This window comes from Triticum dicoccoides, chromosome 5B, assembly GCF_002162155.2.
Source record: "Triticum dicoccoides isolate Atlit2015 ecotype Zavitan chromosome 5B, WEW_v2.0, whole genome shotgun sequence".
NCBI lineage: Eukaryota > Viridiplantae > Streptophyta > Magnoliopsida > Poales > Poaceae > Triticum > Triticum dicoccoides.
This window is the reverse complement of record NC_041389.1, coordinates 628,333,299-628,353,045: the sequence shown is the minus strand read 5'-3', so window position 1 is coordinate 628,353,045 and position 19,747 is coordinate 628,333,299. Positions and strand designations below refer to the sequence as shown.

The 19,747-nt window shown below is 45.0% G+C and overlaps 1 pseudogene; it reads right to left on the bottom strand.

Moving 5' to 3' along the window:
• Nucleotides 1-239: 239 nt before the first annotated feature.
• Nucleotides 240-1,278, bottom strand: LOC119306418 (annotated as a pseudogene).
• Between the last annotated feature and the right edge of the window lie 18,469 nt (nt 1,279-19,747).

Below are 19,747 nucleotides of genomic sequence, written 5' to 3'. Positions count from 1 at the left end.
GACGATACAAAACAAGAACGGCACGCATGAAGTAATCGACTTAATAAAGACACAATGGTTAAGTAGGCTACGTACATGGGAAGTCTCAACAATGCTTTCTTATATCTAGCAAGAAAGGAAAATAGCAATTCTACTCACATGAGTAGTTTTGGAACATAAATGAGCCATACATGGAGAGGTAGCATAACCAGTGCTACTAAAATTAGGATGACTATATGATGATAGTAGTACTGTAGGCATTACTTCCACATTGCCATGATGATATCCTTTGCCGTATTCAGTTCAGCCGGCATGATTCTAGCTATGAGCTCCTTGAGAACAGATGGGCAGCTGGACTTGAGATGCTCGTAACCATCACTCGCCATCATAGCCTCCAAATTGGATGGAGAAGCAAGGAATTGGAAACAAGCTTCTTTGAGACGACTGAAACCATGTTGTTCGGCTAGAGCCAAATAAGTTGCCACCATGTTGGAATCAATGTGATTGCACAATTTCTCCTCGCATATCTGCTTCAGCCTCATGATGTTGTACCTGTCAGCGGCGACGAGCAGATGGCTGGCCATCACTACGTCAAGCACTGGACGAACAGAGTCGGTGTATATGAAGTGGAGCAAGGACTTGAACACATCAGCTTCCATGTCACGGATTTCAATAGGACTTGCGGCAGAACTCTCCTGCATGGAGCCGAGAAGCTCCGCCTTGAAGACGGATGACCGAGCAGCTAGGACACACCTGTGAGCCGATAATGTCTGTCCACCGACTTGAAAGGTTAGGTCTGCTGCGTCCTTGTTCTTTAGGAGGTCGCCTAGATGCCAGTGCAGGTCGCTTGGATGAACCCTTGTTTCTTCGCCGTGGATGACGGTAACATTCATCTGTCAGATGGGCCGATGCCTCTAGATCAGCCTTGTTGAGAAAGTTATCGTACCCGTTGGCTGAACCTTGCCCTGAGAAGGTACTTACAGTTTTGGAGGTAGGGCTGTATGAAGGCACTGGTTCTCCATTCTTGTCAAGTACACTGAACGTGAATTTCGCCTTCACATCTTCGGCGCCAGCAGATTGAAGAAGTAGATAAAGAGATATAGAATCAGCTAAATCCTTTGGGTAACCATTTGGGCAGTATTCCACGGCCCAGTCGTGTCCTCCAACACTGAAAGGGGCAGACGTCATCCACTCGCCGTTCTTGAGTAGCGCCTTCGCTCTTGAGTACCCATCCACCTTGAGCACGCACGACTTCTCCTCAGCTACAATGGCAGCAGATATCTTGCACTGCTCTGCCATTCTGCAGGTGGGCTTGCTAGATTGGATTCTAGGATGGAAGACTGACGAGGAAAGATTTTGCTGCATCGTCATCTACCTATGTACAGAGGCGCGCCTAGGAAGTTAAATCCTTTCGTTTCACATTCAGTCGAACGAATAATCAGCGATTAACACCCCTCATTAATGCTCCGCTCTTTGGGCTCCTTTTTGCGTCATGGCATGCAGAAATTTTGCGCGGATGCAAACATCTACTACTCCCTCCGGACGGGATGCAAACAGGTGATGCACGATGGAGCATTGGCAGATGAAAACGGTTTGTCTGCCCCGGCGCCTACTGTCTCCGTTTATTTTCTGAAAACGAAGAGACAAGGGATAAAATCCAGAAACACTATTGTGGACAACATCTGCAACAAAGGACCTAATCGTCAGATTGGTGTCCGTGCGACCAGAAAATTCTGCCTCCTTTCCAAATTACTCGAACAGGTAGCATATAGTATATGGCTTGGCAAATTTCATGGCCATATAATTCAGAAGCATCTTGACACTTTGAGTGGGCAAAACAGCAGGCAAGGGGAGTGTTTGAACACCAATAACAGTACTACAGTCCAGCTGAACGTAACGAACTGAACAGATCATCATCCACACCACAAGCACATTTTTGTTTAACAAATTACAAACTGTATATATAGACTTTGGAGAATGTTTTCACTATACTCGACCGCAGTAACTTTCTCATTCTCCAAACGCATCATATACGTGGTATTTAGCAGACAACAGAAATATAATAGTCGTGCTTACCTGAAAACTAGAAAAACCTGGTTTCCCCTACAACCCCTTCCATCGATTTTTCTAAAAACCAAGCGTCAACAGCATAAAAGCATGAGTTTTGAAGGAAAGAAGACAAGTTAATGAGGGGGGCGACGCGGGGGGCGACTTGCGGCTCTGCCGCCGGGATCCCTACGGGGCCGCCACCAATCTCTTCCGGGGATCGCCGGAAGGTGGGGGGCCGGTTCTGGGCCATTACCGAAGACAACGATGGCGAGGGCGACGAGGAGGGAGATGCGGCGGCGCCTCCATCTCCTCCATCGGCGACTCCTTCGGATTTCGTTTGTGATTTTTTTAGTGTTGGATACGACGAGGACGAGGTGGCTTCAACCGTGGACAAGATCCTTCCCGTTGATGATCCGGCGAGGATAGGGCTCCATGCGGGGGAGACGACGGAGATGGTGCACCGAGTTGTTCACCGGCGAACGGCAGTCCGACCTTGGAAGGGTCCTTTGCCTAAGGTATGTCTTCCAAATTTGACACTTTTTGATATGATTCGACCGGATTCTTGGACATTGATCAAGAGGCGTAAGAATGCTCGCCGGAATTGTGCGAGATCGGCGCTGGAGGTGGCCGCGGCTTCGTCGCCAGCGGCCACGGCGACCCAGATCCGTGCCGCTCGCCAGGAGCGTTTGAACATGCTCCTGGGCCGAGCAGAGCCGAGTCCTGTTGGGCCGGTGGGTACGTTTGGGCCGAAGTCTGGTGGGTATGAGGCCCAGCCGGACGTGGCTCCAAACGATGCCGGGAGGAGGGGCGCATGCATGTTACGTTCGTCATCATCTACTCCTCCGCCGCGACCTAGGGTTTCGCTCCGTCGTGTGCCGCACCTGCGTTCTGCCGGACCTGGCCGGGCTCGCCGCATCCCTCCCCTAGGTGTGATGACGGGTTCTGGTGGCGCTCATCCTCGTCGGGCCTCCGGGGCGCCGCCGCCGGGCCAAGGCAGTGGCCGGGGCGCATTGCCGCCGGGCCAAGGCAATGGTCAGGGCGCGCTGCCACCGGGCCAAGGGAGTGGCAGGGGCGTGCTGTCGGCGCCGGCTTCGGCTGTCGGACGTGCTGGTGGGCAGCTATCCAAGGTCGCTGCGGAGCGCGGGTCAGGGGGGGGGCGACTGAGGCTTACTTGGCTGGAGGGGCTGCCGTGGGGAGGCCGCCGGCTCCGGCTGCACCGTCGGGCGTGCGAGGAGGACAGGGCTCCAGCCCTCGGCCGGTCGTCTCGGGTGGTGCTGCGGTGGTAGCTGTGGGCCGGGGAACTGTGCCACCAAGGCCACCGGCCCCTCCTCCACACGTTGTTGCTCGCCAGCCCGCGCCGTCACGGTCCATCGGTACTGTGGCTGAGCCCCGAGGTCAATGGGGGGATGACGACTACGGTGCCTATGGGGCTGGCCAGCACCGTGGCTCTTCGTCCACGGGTGGCGGTCGTGGTTATGCTTGGCAAAGCGTTGGGTCGGTTGAGAGGCCATTCTTGGGTCCTTCAGGCGGCTTCGTTGAGGGGCCTTCTGATCTGGGTCATCGGCAGCGAGGAGGTTACTGAGGCCATTGTGGTGGTCGGGGCGGCCGAGGGGGCGGTACCGTCCATGTCCACCGCCACCACCTGTTGTCGTCGAGCAGATGACAGTTGACGGGGCTGCCGAGGAGCCTGTACTGACCGATCACGCTATGGAGGTGGTGATGGCTCTTGCTACTGTTCAGGTTCCTGAGAACGAGGTTATGACTGATGTGTCTGCGGAGTTGACTGATAGGGCTGAGGCGGATAGGGCGTCCAAGTGGGCGCGCAGGAAGGTAAAGATGCTTTGTTATCATTGCAGAGACAAGGGACACTTTATTGCGGAGTGTGTGGCTCTGTTATGTGATACCTGCGGTAAACTAGCACACGACTCTGGGGATTGTTCGTTACTGCGAGATCAGGCACCGTCACTCATGATGTATAGAGTTTAGTGTGCTGAGCTAACATTTTTCGACTCTCCGACTGAGCGAGAGGTTTCTGACGAGTCCCCGAGTTTGACCACGGGGATTGTCAAGGTCACCAGAGGGGAGAGTCTGAGACACAAATCGTGCAGAGGCTTCGAGAGTTGGCCCCTGGGGATTTCCAGTGGGACCTTGTCAGTCTTGCTGAAAAGATGTTCAGGGTTGAGTTCCCTTCCGTGGAGGATTGCTACGTCTTGAGCTTGCGTTGGTTTTCCTCGAAGAGGAGAGGGTGATGTAGCAATAGTAGCGTAAGTATTTCCCTCAGTTTTTGAGAACCAAGGTATCAATCCAGTAGGAGGCTCCTCAAAAGTCCCACGCACCTACACAAACAAACTGAGAACTCGCAACCAACGCAATAAAAGGGTTGTCAATCCCTTCACGACCACTTGCAAAAGTGAGATCTGATAGAGATAGTATGATAAGATAAATATATTTTTAGTATTTTATAATATAGATACAAAAAGTAAAGATGCAAATAAAAGTACATTGGAAGAAAATATGATAAGAGATAGACCCGGGGGCCATAGGTTTCACTAGTGGCTTCTCTCAAGATAGCATAAGTATTACGGTGGGTGAACAAATTACTGTCGAGCAATTGATAGAAAAGCGAATAATTATGAGATTATCTAGGCATGATCATGTATACAGGCATCACGTCCATAACAAGTAGACCGACTCCTGCCTGCATCTACTACTATTACTCCACACATCGACCGACTCCTGCCTGCATCTAGAGTATTAAGTTCATAAGAACAGAGTAACTCATTAAGCAAGATGACATGATGTAGAGGGATAAACTCATGCAATATGGTATAAACCCCATCTTGTTATGCTCGATGGCAACAATACAATACGTGCCTTGCAACCCTTTCTGTCACTGGTAAGGACACCGCAAGATTGAACCCAAAGCTAAGCACTTCTCCCATGGCAAGAAAGATTAATCTTGTAGGCCAAACCAAACTGATAATTCGAAGAGACTTGCAAAGATAACTCAATCATACATAAAAGAATTCAGAGAAGATTCAAATATTATTCATAGATAAACTTGATCATAAACCCACAATTCATCGGATCTCGACAAACACACCGGAAAAAGAGTTTACATCGAATAGATCTCCACAAGAGAGGGGGAGAACATTGTATTGAGATCCAAAAAGAGAGAAGAATCCATCTAGCTAATAACTATGGACTCGTAGGTCTGTGGTAAACTACTCACAACTCATCGGAAGGGCAAGGGTGTTGATGTAGAGGCCCTCCATGGTCGATTCCCCCTCCAGCAGAGTGTCGGCGAAGGCTCCAAGATGAGATCTCGCGGATACAGAAGGTTCCGGTGGTGGAAATTGTGTTTCGTCTGCTCCCTAGATGTTTTCGGGGTACGTAGGTATATACAAGAGGAAGAAGTACGTCGGTGGACGCCCGAGGAGCCCACGAGACAGGGGGCGCTCCCTCCTATCTCGTGGGAGCCTCGGCTGCTTCTTGACTTGCACTCCAAGTCCTCTGGATCACGTTCGTTCCAAAAATCACACTCCCGAAGGTTTCATTCCATTTGGACTCCGTTTGATATTCCTTTTCTTTGAAATACTGAAATAGGCAAAAAAACAGCAATACGGGTTGGGCCTCCGGTTAGTACGTTAGTCCCAAAAATAATATAAATGTGTAAAATAAAGCCCATAAACATCCAAAAGGGGTAATATAATAGCATGGAACAATCAAAAATTATAGATACGTTGGAGACGTATCAAGCATCCCCAAGCTTAATTCCTGCTCGTCCTCGAGTAGGTAAATGATAAAAAGAAATTTTTGATGGGAATTCTACCTAGCATAATTCTAAATGTAATTTTCTTTATTGTGGCATGAATGTTCAGATCCAAATGATTAAAAATAAAAGTTCATATTGATAAAAGAAATAGTAACACTTCAAGCATACTAATCAAAGTAATCATGTCTTCTCAAAATAACATGGCAAAAGAAAGTTCATCCCTACAAATTCATATAGTTAGGATATGCTTCATTTTCGTCCCACAAAGATGTTCCCAACTTCTATACCCCCGATGACAAGCCAAGCAATTGTTTCATACTTAAATAATCTCAAACTTTTTCAACCTTCACGCAATACATGAGCTTGAGCCATGGACATAGCACTATGGATGGAATAGAATATGATGATGGGGATTGTGTGGAGAAGACAAAAAAGGAGAAAGTCTCACATTGACGAGGATAATCAACGGGCTATGGAGATGCCCATCAATTGATGTCAACATGAGGAGTAGGGATTGCCATGCAACGGGTGCACTAGAGCTATAAATGAATGCTCAACAAAAGAAACTAGTGGGTGTGCATCCAGCTTGCTTGCTCATGAAGACCTAGGGCATTTGAGGAAGCCCATCGTAGGAATATACAAGCCAAGTTCTATAATGAAAAATTCCCACTAGTATGAAAAATACAAACTATGAGACTCACTAAATGAAAAACATGGTGCTACTTTGAAGCACAATATATGAGACTCACTACAAGAAGAACAAGGTGCTACTTTGAAGCACAAGTGTGGAAAAAGAGATAGTAAAGTTGCCCTTTTTATTTTTTTATCTTTTTCTTTTTCTTTTTTTCTCTTTCTTTTTTTTGGGCCTTTTTTTTTTCTTTTGGCCTTTCTTCTTTTTTTTTCTTTTTGGGCAATGTTCTAATAATGATGATCATCACACTTTCATTGATTACAACATATGAATTACAACTCGAAACTAGAACAAGATATGACTCTACATGAATGCCTCCGATGGTGTACCGGGATGGTGCAATGAATCAAGAGTGACATGTATGAAAAATAATGCATGGTGGCTTTGCCACAAATACGATGTCAACTACATGATCATGCAATGGCAATATGACAAAAGTAATGTATGTCATGATGATGATGAACGGAATGGTGGAAAGTTGCATGGCAATATATCTCGGAATGGCTATGGAAATGCCATAATAGGTAGGTATGGTGGCTATTTTGAGGAAGATATAAGAAGGTTTATGTGTGATAGAGCGTATCGTATCACGGGGTTTGGATGCACCGGCGAAGTTTGCACCAACTCTCAAGATGAGAAAGGGCAATAGACGGTACCGAAGAGGCTAGTAGTGGCGGAAAGGTAAAAGTGCGTATAATCCATGGACTCAACATTAGTCAAAAGAACTCATATACTTATTGCAAAAGTTTAGAAGTCATCAAAAATCAAGTACTACGCGCATGCTCCTAGGGGGATATATTGGTAGGAAAAGACCATCGCTCGTCCCCGACCGCCACTCATAAGGATGCACAAGCCAGGTACACTTCATGTTTCAAATTTGTTACACAACTTTAACCATACGTGCATGCTACGGGACTTACTAGCTTCAACACAAGCATTCTTTTAAATTCATAATCACCGAACTAGCATGACTTTAATATCACTACCTCCATATCTCAAAACAATTATCAAGTATCAAATTGGTCATAGCATCCAATTCACTTCCTATGATAGTTTTTATTATACCCAACTTGGATGCTCATCATTCTAGGACCAACTTTGTAACCATAGAAAATACCATGTTGTTCTAAAAGACTCTCAAAAAGATATAAGTGAAGCATGAGAGACTAGAAATTTCTTCAAAATTAAGACACCACCGTGCTCTAAAAGATATAAGTGAAGCACTAGAGGAAAAACTATCAAGCTCAAAAGATATAAGTGAAGCACATAGAGTATTCTAGCAAATTCTAATCAAGTAACCTTCTCCCAAAAGGTGTGTACAGCAAGGATGATTGTGGTAAACTAAAAAGCAAAGACTAATATAATACACGACGCTCCAAGCAAAACACATATCATGTGGCGAATAAAAATATAGCTCCAAGTAAAGTTACCAATGAATGAAGACGAAAGAGGGGATGCCTTCCCGGGGCATCCCCAAGCTTAGGCTTTTGGCTATCCTTGAATATCTCGGGGTGACTTGGGCATCCCCACGCTTAGGATCTTGTCACTCCTTATTCCATAGTCCATAAAAGCTTTACCCAAAACTTGAAAACTTCACAACACAAAACTCAATAGGAAATCTTATAAGCTCCGTTAGTGAAAGAAAACAAAACCACCACATAAGGTGCTGCAATGAACTCACTTTTTATTTATTTTGGTGTTAAACCTACTGTATTCCAACTTCTCCATGGTTTATAAACTATTTTACTAGCCATAGATGCATCAAAATAAGCAAACAACACACGGAAAACAGAATCTGTCAAAAACCGAACAGTCTGTAGCAATCTGTAACTAACGCAAACTTCTGGAACTCTAAAAATCCTACCAAAATAGGAAGTCCTGGACAATTTGTTTGTTGAATAGCAGAAAAAAGAATCAATGCAAAAGCACGTTCCTGTGATTTAACAAAATTATATAGGTGCGCGCAAAGTTTCTGTTTTTTCAGCAGAATAAAATCAACTATCATCATAGGTTATCCTATAGGTTCTACTTGGCACAAACACTAAATAAAAGATAAAAACACATCTAAACAGAAGGTAGATGCAAGATTTATTACTAAATAGGTGCAAAAACAAAAAACATAAAGAAAAATTGGGTGGCCTCCCAACTAGCGCTATCGTTTAACGCCCCTAGCTAGGCATAAAAGCGAAGATAGATCTAACGAGTGCCTTCTTTGGCACTTGATTCATAAGTAGCTCGCATGATAGATTCATAAGGTAATTTGACTTTCTTTCTTGTAATGTGCTCCATGCCTTTCTTTAATGGAAATTGGAATCTAATATTCCCTTCCTTCATATCAATAATCGCACCAATCGTTCTAAGGAAAGGTCTACCAAGAATAATAGGGCAAGAAAGATTGCAATCTATATCAAGAACGATAAAATCTACGGGCACCAAATTTCTATTTGCAACAATAAGAACATCATTGATCCTTCCCATAGGCTTTTTAATGGTGGAATCCACAAGGTGCAAATTTAACGAGCAATCATCAAGATCATGGAAACCTAGAATATCACATAAAGTTTTTGAATTGTGGAAACACTAGCACCCAAATAGCACAAAGCAAAACACTCATAATCTTTAATTCTAATCTTTATAGTAGGTTCCCACTCATCATTAATTTGTCTAGGTATAGAAACTTCCAAATTAAGTTTTTCATCAAAAGATTGCATCAAGACATCAACAATATGTTTGGTAAAAGCTTTGTTTTGAATATAATCATGAGGAAAATTAACAACGGATTGCAACAAGGAAATACAACCTTTTAAAGAACAATTATCATAATCAAATTCCTTGAAATCCGAGATAGTAGGTTCAATGTTATTTGAAGTTGTGACCTTTCCAATCTCACTTTTACCAACTTTAGCATCAAGATCTAAAGACTCCAAATTCTTGGGACGCCTTCTAGGAAAAGTTGATTCATCATCAGTCCCATAATCGTCAAAATTCATATTGCAAAACATAGATCTAATAGGAGACGCATCAATAACTTTAAGATCTTCATCATTATTTTAATGTAACTTTTCTGGTTTAGTGGCCATCTTATTGACTAAGGTAGCTTGCTTATCAGAAATTTTGGCTATAGCATTTTCAAGACGGGTAATTTGAGCATTAACACCATCAAATTATTTATTCATATCATCAAGCTCTTTGTTCATAAACCCCCAAAACCTTTTTGTTCCTTAAGCTCTTTTCTAAAGAAATTATTATGCTCAAATTGCAAATTCATAAAGCTTCTAATATTTGATTCAATCTCTTCCATCCTTCTGAGAAGGCGGTCAGGACCCTTAGGCGAAGCCATAAGGACAAACGGGCACACATGCAAACAGAAAAAGGCAAGCGAAAAAGACGAGGAGATTGGGAAAGAGAGGGCAAATAAAACGGCAAAGGTGAAGTGGTGGAGAGGAAAACGAGAGGCAAATGGCAAATAATGTAAATGCGAGGGATATGGGTTTGTGATGGGTACTTGGTATGTCTTGACTTGAACGAAGACCTCCCTGGCAACGGCGCCAGAAATCCTTCTTGCTACGTCTTGAGCTTGCGTTGGTTTTCCTCGAAGAGGAGAGGGTGATGCAGCAATAGTAGCGTAAGTATTTCCCTCAGTTTTTGAGAACCAAGGTATCAATCCAGTAGGAGGCACCTCAAAAGTCCCATGCACCTACACAAACAAACTGAGAACTTGCAACCAACGCAATAAAGGGGTTGTCAATCCCTTCACGGCCACTTGCGAAAGTGAGATCTGATAGAGATAGTATGATAAGATAAATATACTTTGGTATTTTATAATATAGATGCAAAAAGTAAAGATGCAAATAAAAGTAGATTGGAAGGAAATATGATAAGAAATAGACCCGGGGGCCATAGGTTTCACTAGTGGCTTCTCTCAAGATAGCATAAGTATTACGGTGGGTGAACAAATTACTGTCGAGCAATTGATAGAAAAGCGAATGATTATGAGATTATCTAGGCATGATCATGTATATAGGCATCACGTCCATAACAAGTAGACCGACTCCTGCCTGCATCTACTACTATTACTCCACACATCGACCGACTCCTGCCTGCATCTAGAGTATTAAGTTCATAAGAACAGAGTAACGCATTAAGCAAGATGACATGATGTAGAGGGATAAACTCATGCAATATGATATAAACCCCATCTTGTTATCCTCGATGGCAACAATACAATACGTGCCTTGTAACCCTTTCTGTCACTGGGTAAGGACACCGCAAGATTGAACCCAAAGCTAAGCACTTCTCCCATGGCAAGAAAGATCAATCTAGTAGGCCAAACCAAACTGATAATTCGAAGAGACTTGCAAAGATAACTCAATCATACATAAAAGAATTCAGAGAAGATTCAAATATTATTCATAGATAAACTTGATCAAAAACCCACAATTCATCGGATCTCGACAAACACATCGCAAAAAGAGTTTACATCAAATAGATCTCCACAAGAGAGGGAGAGAACATTGTATTGAGATCCAAAAAGAGAGAAGAAGCCATCTAGCTAATAACTATGGACTCGTAGGTCTATGGTAAACTACTCACAACTCATCGGAAGGGCAAGGGTGTTGATGTAGAGGCCCTCCATGGTCGATTCCCCCTCCGGCAGAGTGCCGGTGAAGGCTCGAAGATGAGATCTCGCGGATACAGAAGGTTACGATGGTGGAAATTGTGTTTCGTCTACTTCCTGGATGTTTTCGGGGTACGTAGGTATATACAGGAGGAAGAAGTACATCGGTGGACGCCCAAGGGGCCCACGAGACAGGGGGCGCCCTATAGGGGTGCGCGCCCTCCTATCTCATGGGAGCCTCGACTGCTTCTTGACTTGCACTCCAAGTCCTCTGGATCACGTTCGTTCCAAAAATCACGCTCCCGAAGGTTTCATTCCGTTTGGACTCTGTTTGATATTCCTTTTCTTCGAAATACTGAAATAGGCACAAAAAAACAGCAAACGGGCTGGGCCTCTGGTTAGTTGGTTAGTTCCAAAAATAATATAAATGTGTAAAATAAAGCCCATAAACATCCAAAAGGGGTAATATAATAGCATGGAACGATAAAAAATTATAGATGCGTTGGAGACGTATCAAGGATCTGCAGAGGTTGTTGAGTTTTGGGATGCGTAAGGTGCCGGGTACTGATGGCATCCTTGAGTTCCAGGAATGGAAGCTTGGTTGAACCTCAGGGCAATCCACTTACTCAGCCGTGGTTGCGATTTTCCAGGGCTCCCTCCAAGCCGTTGTAGGTTGCTCGGGTTGTGGCCAGCATGGGCATTTTAGTGGGGAAGCCTGAGCGTGTGGACATGGTGTTCACTAGAGCTCACGGGATTGCTCGGGTTCTGGTCAGTATTCTGAACATTGAGTATGTGCCGGAAGGGGTTAAGTGGGCTTATCGAGGTAGGATTTATAATCTGGTTATTGAGTTTGAGGATGAGAGCCTTCTGGCTGCGCCGGCTCACGAGTCTGACGTGGATATGCACGAGGGTGACGGTGGCGCGGGAGCACAGGAGTCGCCGGTCGAGGACTCTGGACGACGGCTGTCCAAGGGGCCGGGGTCCGAGACCGCGACGACCGGGGATGGAGCTGCCCCACCCTCCTCGGTGGCTTCGACGACTCTGAGATTTGGGTCGTTCGAGCCCTCTTCTGCACCCCCGAGGTTGTGGAGTGATCGGGTCGAGTCCGAGGAGGCTTTTGAGCTCGTGTTGCTTGCTTTGGTGTTTGAGGATGCTGTGGATACGATTCCTGGGGATCTTGGGGTTTCCTCGCTCTCGGTCTGGGGGGAGGAGGAGGTGAGTCGTCAGGAGGCCACTCCCTCTAGTGCTCAGCACACGGAACCTCCTCAGGAGGTGATGCAGCTTCTCGTGCCTAGATTTTCAGGAGGAGCCCTGGGGCAGGCGGCCTCGGGTTGCTCTCTCTCTCTCTGCTGAGGAAGGGGATTCGGGGCAGGTGGCTCCCGTGTCCTTTTCTTTGTTGGGAGGAGCTCTGGGGCAGGGGGCCTCGGATACCTCCTCTCACGTCGCGTCTACCTTTCAGTTGGTGCCGGCTTTGCCTTCGGGAGAGGGCTCGGGGCAGGTGGCCTCGGAGCCTTCTCCTCCTTCAGCGCCTGGGGTGGTGGCTTCTCCGGTGCTGGGTGGGGAGCGAGGGCAGGCGGCCCTTGCACTGCCTCCACCACCCTCGCTGCCGGCCCCGTCCTGCGGGGCACGCCAGGCGTCTGAGATCTTGGTGAGTGCATGTCCACTTTCTGACAAGGATGTGGGGAAGCCAGTGCAGGTGGATCAGCCAGCTGGTTGGGGTGAGGCAGGAGGCCGGACCCCAACCGCGATCTCTCGGGAGGAGGTCATTGCGTTTGGAGGGATTCAGGATCCGATGTCTGAGGGGCATCAGGTGAGTGGCCGTCTCCAGGCATAGCCGGATGTGGACGACATTCAACAACGGTGCGCCATGAGGGTGGCCAAGCTTCGTGACGTGGAGGTCACTACTGGTATGTCGGTCAATATTTCTAATTCCATTTTGCATTTTTCAAATGATGAGATTTTTTAAATGCAAATCAATTAGGAGTTTTGCTGGGTAGTAGTGGCACTAAAATCTCCAATTCTGTTAATGATCTTCTGGATCTAGAGGCTGAGCGGGCCTTAGAGATGATTCGTAATATTGCGGCTGTTAAACCCATGAGTGATTCTGAGGTTGATGCGCTCGGGGTCAGGGTGCTCGAAAATTTTGACACAGGTTGTGAGGACTGGTTGCAGAGTCAAACTGCCACTAAACGCAAGTGGAAACAGAAGGTGTACCCGGTGTCCGCGGTGCGTAGGAGTGCTAGGATTCGTACGGAAAAAAAAATCCATGATGAGCTATGAAAGGAATCTTTTGGAATAGCAGAGGTCTAAAGGACTTGGCTAAAAGAAGGTTTCTTGTTGAGGCTTCTGTCGAGCATCGTTTAGATTTTATCGCTCTACCGGAGACGGGTAGAGATAACTTTGCGCCACAATTTCTAAATACTTTGTCGGGAGGTATAGATTTTGACTGGCATTGCTTGCCGCCGAGAGGAAGATCGGGCGGCATCTTACTCGGCGTTAGGTGCGAAGCGCTTGAGGTTCGCAGTGTGGTTATGGGTGACTTTGCAGTCAAGTTTCGGGTGTGCTCGAAGGAAGATGGGTTTAATTGGGCTCTGGTTGCGGTATATGGTGCTGCGCAGCCCAAACTCAAGCCCGAGTTCTTGGCTGATCTCATTCGGATTTGTGGTTCCGAGCAGTTGCCTATCCTGGTGGGGGTGATTTCAATATAATTATAGGGCGTGAGGATAAGAACAATGATAACTTTGACGGCAGATGGTCATTCATGTTCAATACTATCATTGAAAGTTTGGACCTGAGAGAAATTGAGCTCTTGGGTAGAAAATTCACCTGGGCTAACGCACTGCCAAATCCGACGTATGAGAAGTTGGATCGAGTGTTGGCCAGTGTCGATTGGAAACAGAAGTTCCCTCTAGTAACAGTCCAGGCCTTGTCCCGTGGTATTTCTGACCACACGCCGTTATTTGTGGACTCTGGTGAGGCCACCCACCTGGGGAACAAAAATGTGTTCTCCTTTGAGCTGGCTTGGTTTGAACGTAAGGCTTCCTTGATCTCGTGGCCAGAGAATGGGCTAAGGATTCAGGAGGGAAGACTGCACTTCAGCGCTGGCAGAATAAGATTAGGCATTTGAGGAGTTTCCTACGTGGGTGGGCTAAGCATCTTAGCGGGACTTATAAGGTCGAAAAGGAAAGGCTCCTTTCCCTTATTCAGTCCTTGGATGTAAAGGCCGAAACCACGGTGATGCCGGCCACGGAGCTTCATGCCAAGCTTGATGCGGATTTGAGGCTGAAAGAACTTCTTAGGGAAGAGGAGTTGAAGTGGGCGTTGCGGGCCAAGGTCCGGCGAGTAGTCTAGGCGGACGCGAACACTCAATTCTTTCCCATGATCGCTAATGGTAAGCATCAAAAGAAGAGGATCTTTCAGCTTGAGCAAGATGAGGGTACAATTGTAGGACAGGAAAACCTAAAATTGTACATTACCGAGTACTATAAGCAGCTGTTTGGCCCTCCAGAAGAGAACTGTGTGTCTCTGGATGAGTCCAGGGTTGAGGATGTTCCTCAACTCACAGCGGTGGAGAATGATATTCTTGCGGCTCCTTTCTCCGAGAAAGAGGTGCTTGAGGCCATTTCGCAAATGGAAAATAACAAGGCGCCGGGCCCCGATGGATTTCCAGCGAAGTTCTATAAGAAGTGTTGGCATATCATTAAAGGGGATTTGTTGCCTTTGTTCAATGATCTTTTCGCTGGACAGCTTCAGCTTTTTCAGCTCAATTTTGGAACGATAACCCTTCTTCCTAAGAAAACAGAGGCTGTGAGAATTGAGCAATTCAGGCCCATCTGTCTTCTTAATGTTAGTTTCAAAATTTTCACCAAGGTCGGGACCAATAGGCTCACACAGATCGCGCATGCTGTTGTGCAGCCTATCCAATCTGCTTTCATGCCGGACAGGAACATCCTTGAGGGGGTTGTGGTCCTTCATGAAACGCTCCATGAAATCCACACAAAAAAGCTGGATGGGGTTGTTTTCAAAGTGGATTTCGAGAAAGCGTACGACAAAGTCAAATGGCCCTTCCTTCAACAGGCCTTAAGCATGAAGGGTTTTGATGAGGCTTGGCAACGCCAGGTAGAATCCTTTATGCAAAAAGGGAGTGTTGGAATTAAAGTAAATGATGATATAGGGCATTATTTCCAGACACACAAAGGCCTGAGGCAAGGAGATCCAATGTCCCCTATTTTGTTCAACATTGTGGTTGACATGTTGGCAATTCTCATAGGTAGGGCAAAGGAGGCCGGTCAGGTGGGTGGCTTGGTGCCTAACCTAGTTGATGGGGGTGTGTCCATTCTGCAGTACGCTGATGATACAATCATCTTTATGGAGCATGACTTGGCAAAAGCGAGAGATATGAAGCTGGTGTTATGCTTATTTGAACAATTGACCGGTTTAAAGATTAACTTTCATAAAAGCGAGTTGTTCTGCTTTGGTAGAGCCAAGGAGGAACAAGATGCTTATAGGCAATTGTTTGGATGTGAATTAGGGGCTTTACCTTTTACTTACCTAGGTATACCCATTCACCATCGTAAGCTCACGAACAGAGAGTGGAAATGTATCAAAGATTGGTTCGAAAAGAAACTTAGTTGCTGGAAGGGCAAACTTATGTCTTATGGAGGCCGGTTAATTCTTATTAATTCGGTGCTCACGAGTATGCCGATGTTCCTACTATCTTGCTTTGAGGTTCCAGTTGGGGTTAGGAAAAGGCTGGACTTCTACCGATCAAGATTTTTTTGGCAGAGTGATGAACTTAAGAGAAAGTATAGACTCGCCAAGTGGGATGTTATTTGTAGACCTAAGGATCAAGGGGGGTTGGGTATCGAGAATCTTGAGGTCAAGAATAGATGCTTGCTTAGTAAGTGGCTGTATAAGCTATCAGTTGAGACTGACGCAACTTGGGCACATATTCTCCGTAACAAGTATCTGTAGTCCAAAACATTGTCACAGGTGACAGTGAGACCAACTGATTCGCCATTTTGGAAGGGGCTTATGAGAGTTAAGGCAGCCTTCTTTAATAGAACAAAGTTTATTGTCGGTGATGGCAACGATACTCGTTTCTGGGAGGACACTTGGCTTGGTGATACACCATTGGCACTCCATTACCCAACCCTGTATCGTATTGTCCATCGACGTGATGCACTAGTTGCAATGATTATGCAGTCCATTCCCCTTAATATCCAGTTTAGGAGGGTGCTTGTTGGTGATAGATGGGAAGCTTGGCTTCATCTGGTGCGTAGACTGATGAAAGTCCAGCTAGACCATCAGCCCGTTCAGTTATGTTGGAAGCTTACTATGTCTGGCCAATTTACCGTTAAGTCGATGTACATCGATGTTATTAACTCGAGTGTCATTCCTAGCTCCAAACATGTTTGGAAACTAAAAGTTCCTTTGAAAATTAAAGTGTTTATGTGGTTTTTCCATAAACAGGTCATTTTAACGAAGGACAACTTGGTTAAGCGCAATTGGACAGGATCTACTAGGTGTAGTTTCTGTGATCGGGATGAGACCATTAAGCATCTCTTCTTTGAGTGCCCGTTGGCGAGAATTCTGTGCGCACCGTGCAAATTGCCTTTAACATTGCTCCTCCGAGTTCGGTCGGTTCGTTATTTGGAACGTGGCTGGATGAGATAGAGTCCGATACAGCTAGACACATTCGTGTAGGAGTTTGTGCGTTGTTATGGGCAATTTGGAACTGCAGAAATGATTTGGCTTTTAACAGAATAACTACTATTCATTTTTTGCAGGTTGTATTCCGTGCTACGGCGCTGACCCGTATGTGGTCCTTACTCACTCCGACGGAGGCCAGGGAGTGTTTGGTTACTGGATCTGTCCGGTGGGAGATGGTAACGCGGGATATCTTCAACCGATTTGGATGGTGGTCATGTAATACGATAGACGATTAGTTTTCCTATCTTTATTATGCCAGCCGGTTACTATAAGACATTGTTGAACCTATTTTATTTATAAATGTGATTGTATGCATCGCTCCGATGCAGAGGCCGGGGAGTCCTCTTTTCAAATATATATAGGGTCGCGCTATTCGCCACCCTGGGTGAGGAATTCTTATTCCTCATCCCAGCCAACCTGGACGTCCGACCAACAGCGTCGCTGGGCACTAGCCTAAGCAGCCGTAAATTTACGGCAAGCAAAGAGAACCCAACCATCCCCACGCACATGCGTGTGATTCAATTTTTCTTTTCGTGTGAGGTAAACTTACGGCACTAGTCCGTTCTTGATGTGTGCTTCCATCCCATCCGTAAGAGCCAACGTAAGATTATGGTTTGACTCCCCGTGAAACCAAGCAACATATCTGGACGAGGTAAGTTTTTTTTACGTTGAGTACCGGGTGCTAAGCTGACTAGTGTGTTGCTAGATTCATCTATGAATATTTCAAATAGACTCAGTCTAGCGATCTTGTAGCAAAAATGAAAGGCCAACGACGTTTGGGTGGTTTTGCATGTACCCAAGCTCACGTTGGGGTCATACTTTTATCTGATGGTTTTGGCTATATGTAGTAGTTCAATGGTAGCATATCTGAATCATTCACAATGGCTGACCTTGAGCAGGAGAGAGTGTGCCAAATATGTAAGTATTCTACAGAAATATGTGCTCGTGGTCTTGGTTTCTCCCAACTTTCGCTCACAATATCAAGACGATTCAAGTGTACAATGGTAAGCCATCAAGATTACTCTTTAGTGTCAAACATCCATCGTTCATACCATTTTGGTCAATGGATAGGTGATTCCATGCAAACTAGGAGAGAACTTGACTCGTTTCTGGAGAAGTGAGATGAAATTGCAGATGACACCAACGGGTGAATGGTACGAGTTTGAAGTAGGAAAGCGTGGACGAAAATACTACCTGACTGGAGAATGGGAGATGTTTGCAAGCATATACAGAATCAAACACGGCGACAAGCTTCATTTTAGTGTTGGTTCACTTGTGCATGAACACCTGGTTGTTGGCCATGTACGCCGGCTGTCAGGCGATGTTGCGATGCCTAGATGCACAATAGGTTGGTGCAAAATTTCTATGAAAAGTAGTAGACAAAATAACATATAATATGAGGAAATCTCACATAAAAATTTTATTGGTATGCAGCGGAATACAAGGCTGAACAATGATTTCAGGGGATGGAGTGATTTACACACCATGATGTTGCTCCCTCCGCATATGATGGTCAATCTAGATAATTACTATCATTTTTATTGTTTTACACCGCCATGGGCCTAGGGTTCAACAAAAAAGTTGGTACTTACATTCGGTATATTTAACTAGTTACTAGTGGTTTATAGTTTCTTTTTGCAAAAATGTGGTGCTGTTTCATTGTTGACCCAAATCTCGCGGAAATAAAATGTTTCACTGCTTAAATGGCGGCAATAATCTGTGTTGAGAGACTATTTAACTGGCATGTGAGCATAGTTTTAAATAGCGTGCTAAGTCTTTTAGTGGCGGACCTCTTCTAAATGCTATAGCATGGTATAGCGAAGTTATAACGCGCTATTTATTTTTTTTGTTCATTTGTTTGGACCAAAGTCTTTTAGCGCAAGACCTTATGTAAACAGAACACAAAGTCTATAGGGGGCTATTTAAAACCATGCATCTGACTCATTGAATGTAGTGGATGCAGAACACAAAATGAAGGTACTGGATATGTGGCTGAAATGTACAACAGAAATAAAATACCCCTCGAAAGCTATATGTGATAAAAAAAGAATCGATCATTTTTTTTTGAGGGAACTATGGATTTCAGTTCTCCATTTGTGTAGGCACGAAGGAAAAATATATCGGCCTGATTGAAAGCTTTTTTTTTTGAGGGGTGGTCTGATTGAAAGCTGATCCATTATTTAAAGGTAAAATATATGTTCCAAATTAGATGCAGTGAAGATATACGTAGATTTTACGTTACAGTTGAGACAAAATTGTGTGTGGCCCAGAATGTGTAATAAGCTAGGTCGGAATATTATTTTTGACATAGAGAACAGGATATATCATATGTACCGTATTTGATGCTACATACGATAAGTTTGTAAATACATGATACATTAGAGTTATATACCAATGATGGAGTATGTGCTGCAGACTTAGCGCTGTACTTTCTGAATATGAATGATATGTAGTAAAATAAAGATGGGAAAAAAATAAAAGAATTAAGTAAATAGTCAAAATGAGCAGATTATGCAAGAACAAGGGGAAGGATAAAACTTCCTATTTCATGTATGTAATTTCAGAAGAATATACGAGGATGGGATGCTTAAATTTTAGTAAATAACCCAATTACATTAATGTTATCAGGAGGGTATATCGTGTGGTCAATAGACAGGCTTCCTCTCGTAACGTTTTCTAAGATGAAATTCAGTTAACTTAAATTCTTTACTAAATCTAACTATACTTGGAGAATAAATGTACACATACTGTTGCAAATTTACAGAGAGGGGGCGATACTGAAGAGCCCCGGCTGCGAAGGCCTGGTTGTGGTCCGTCGTGGTGGGTGGAGACGGAGACCGCATGAAGAAGCAAGCAACAGCTGCTAGGTGTGCTGCAAATTGACCTGAACCTGGCACATTGCAAATAATTACAGAATGTTTGT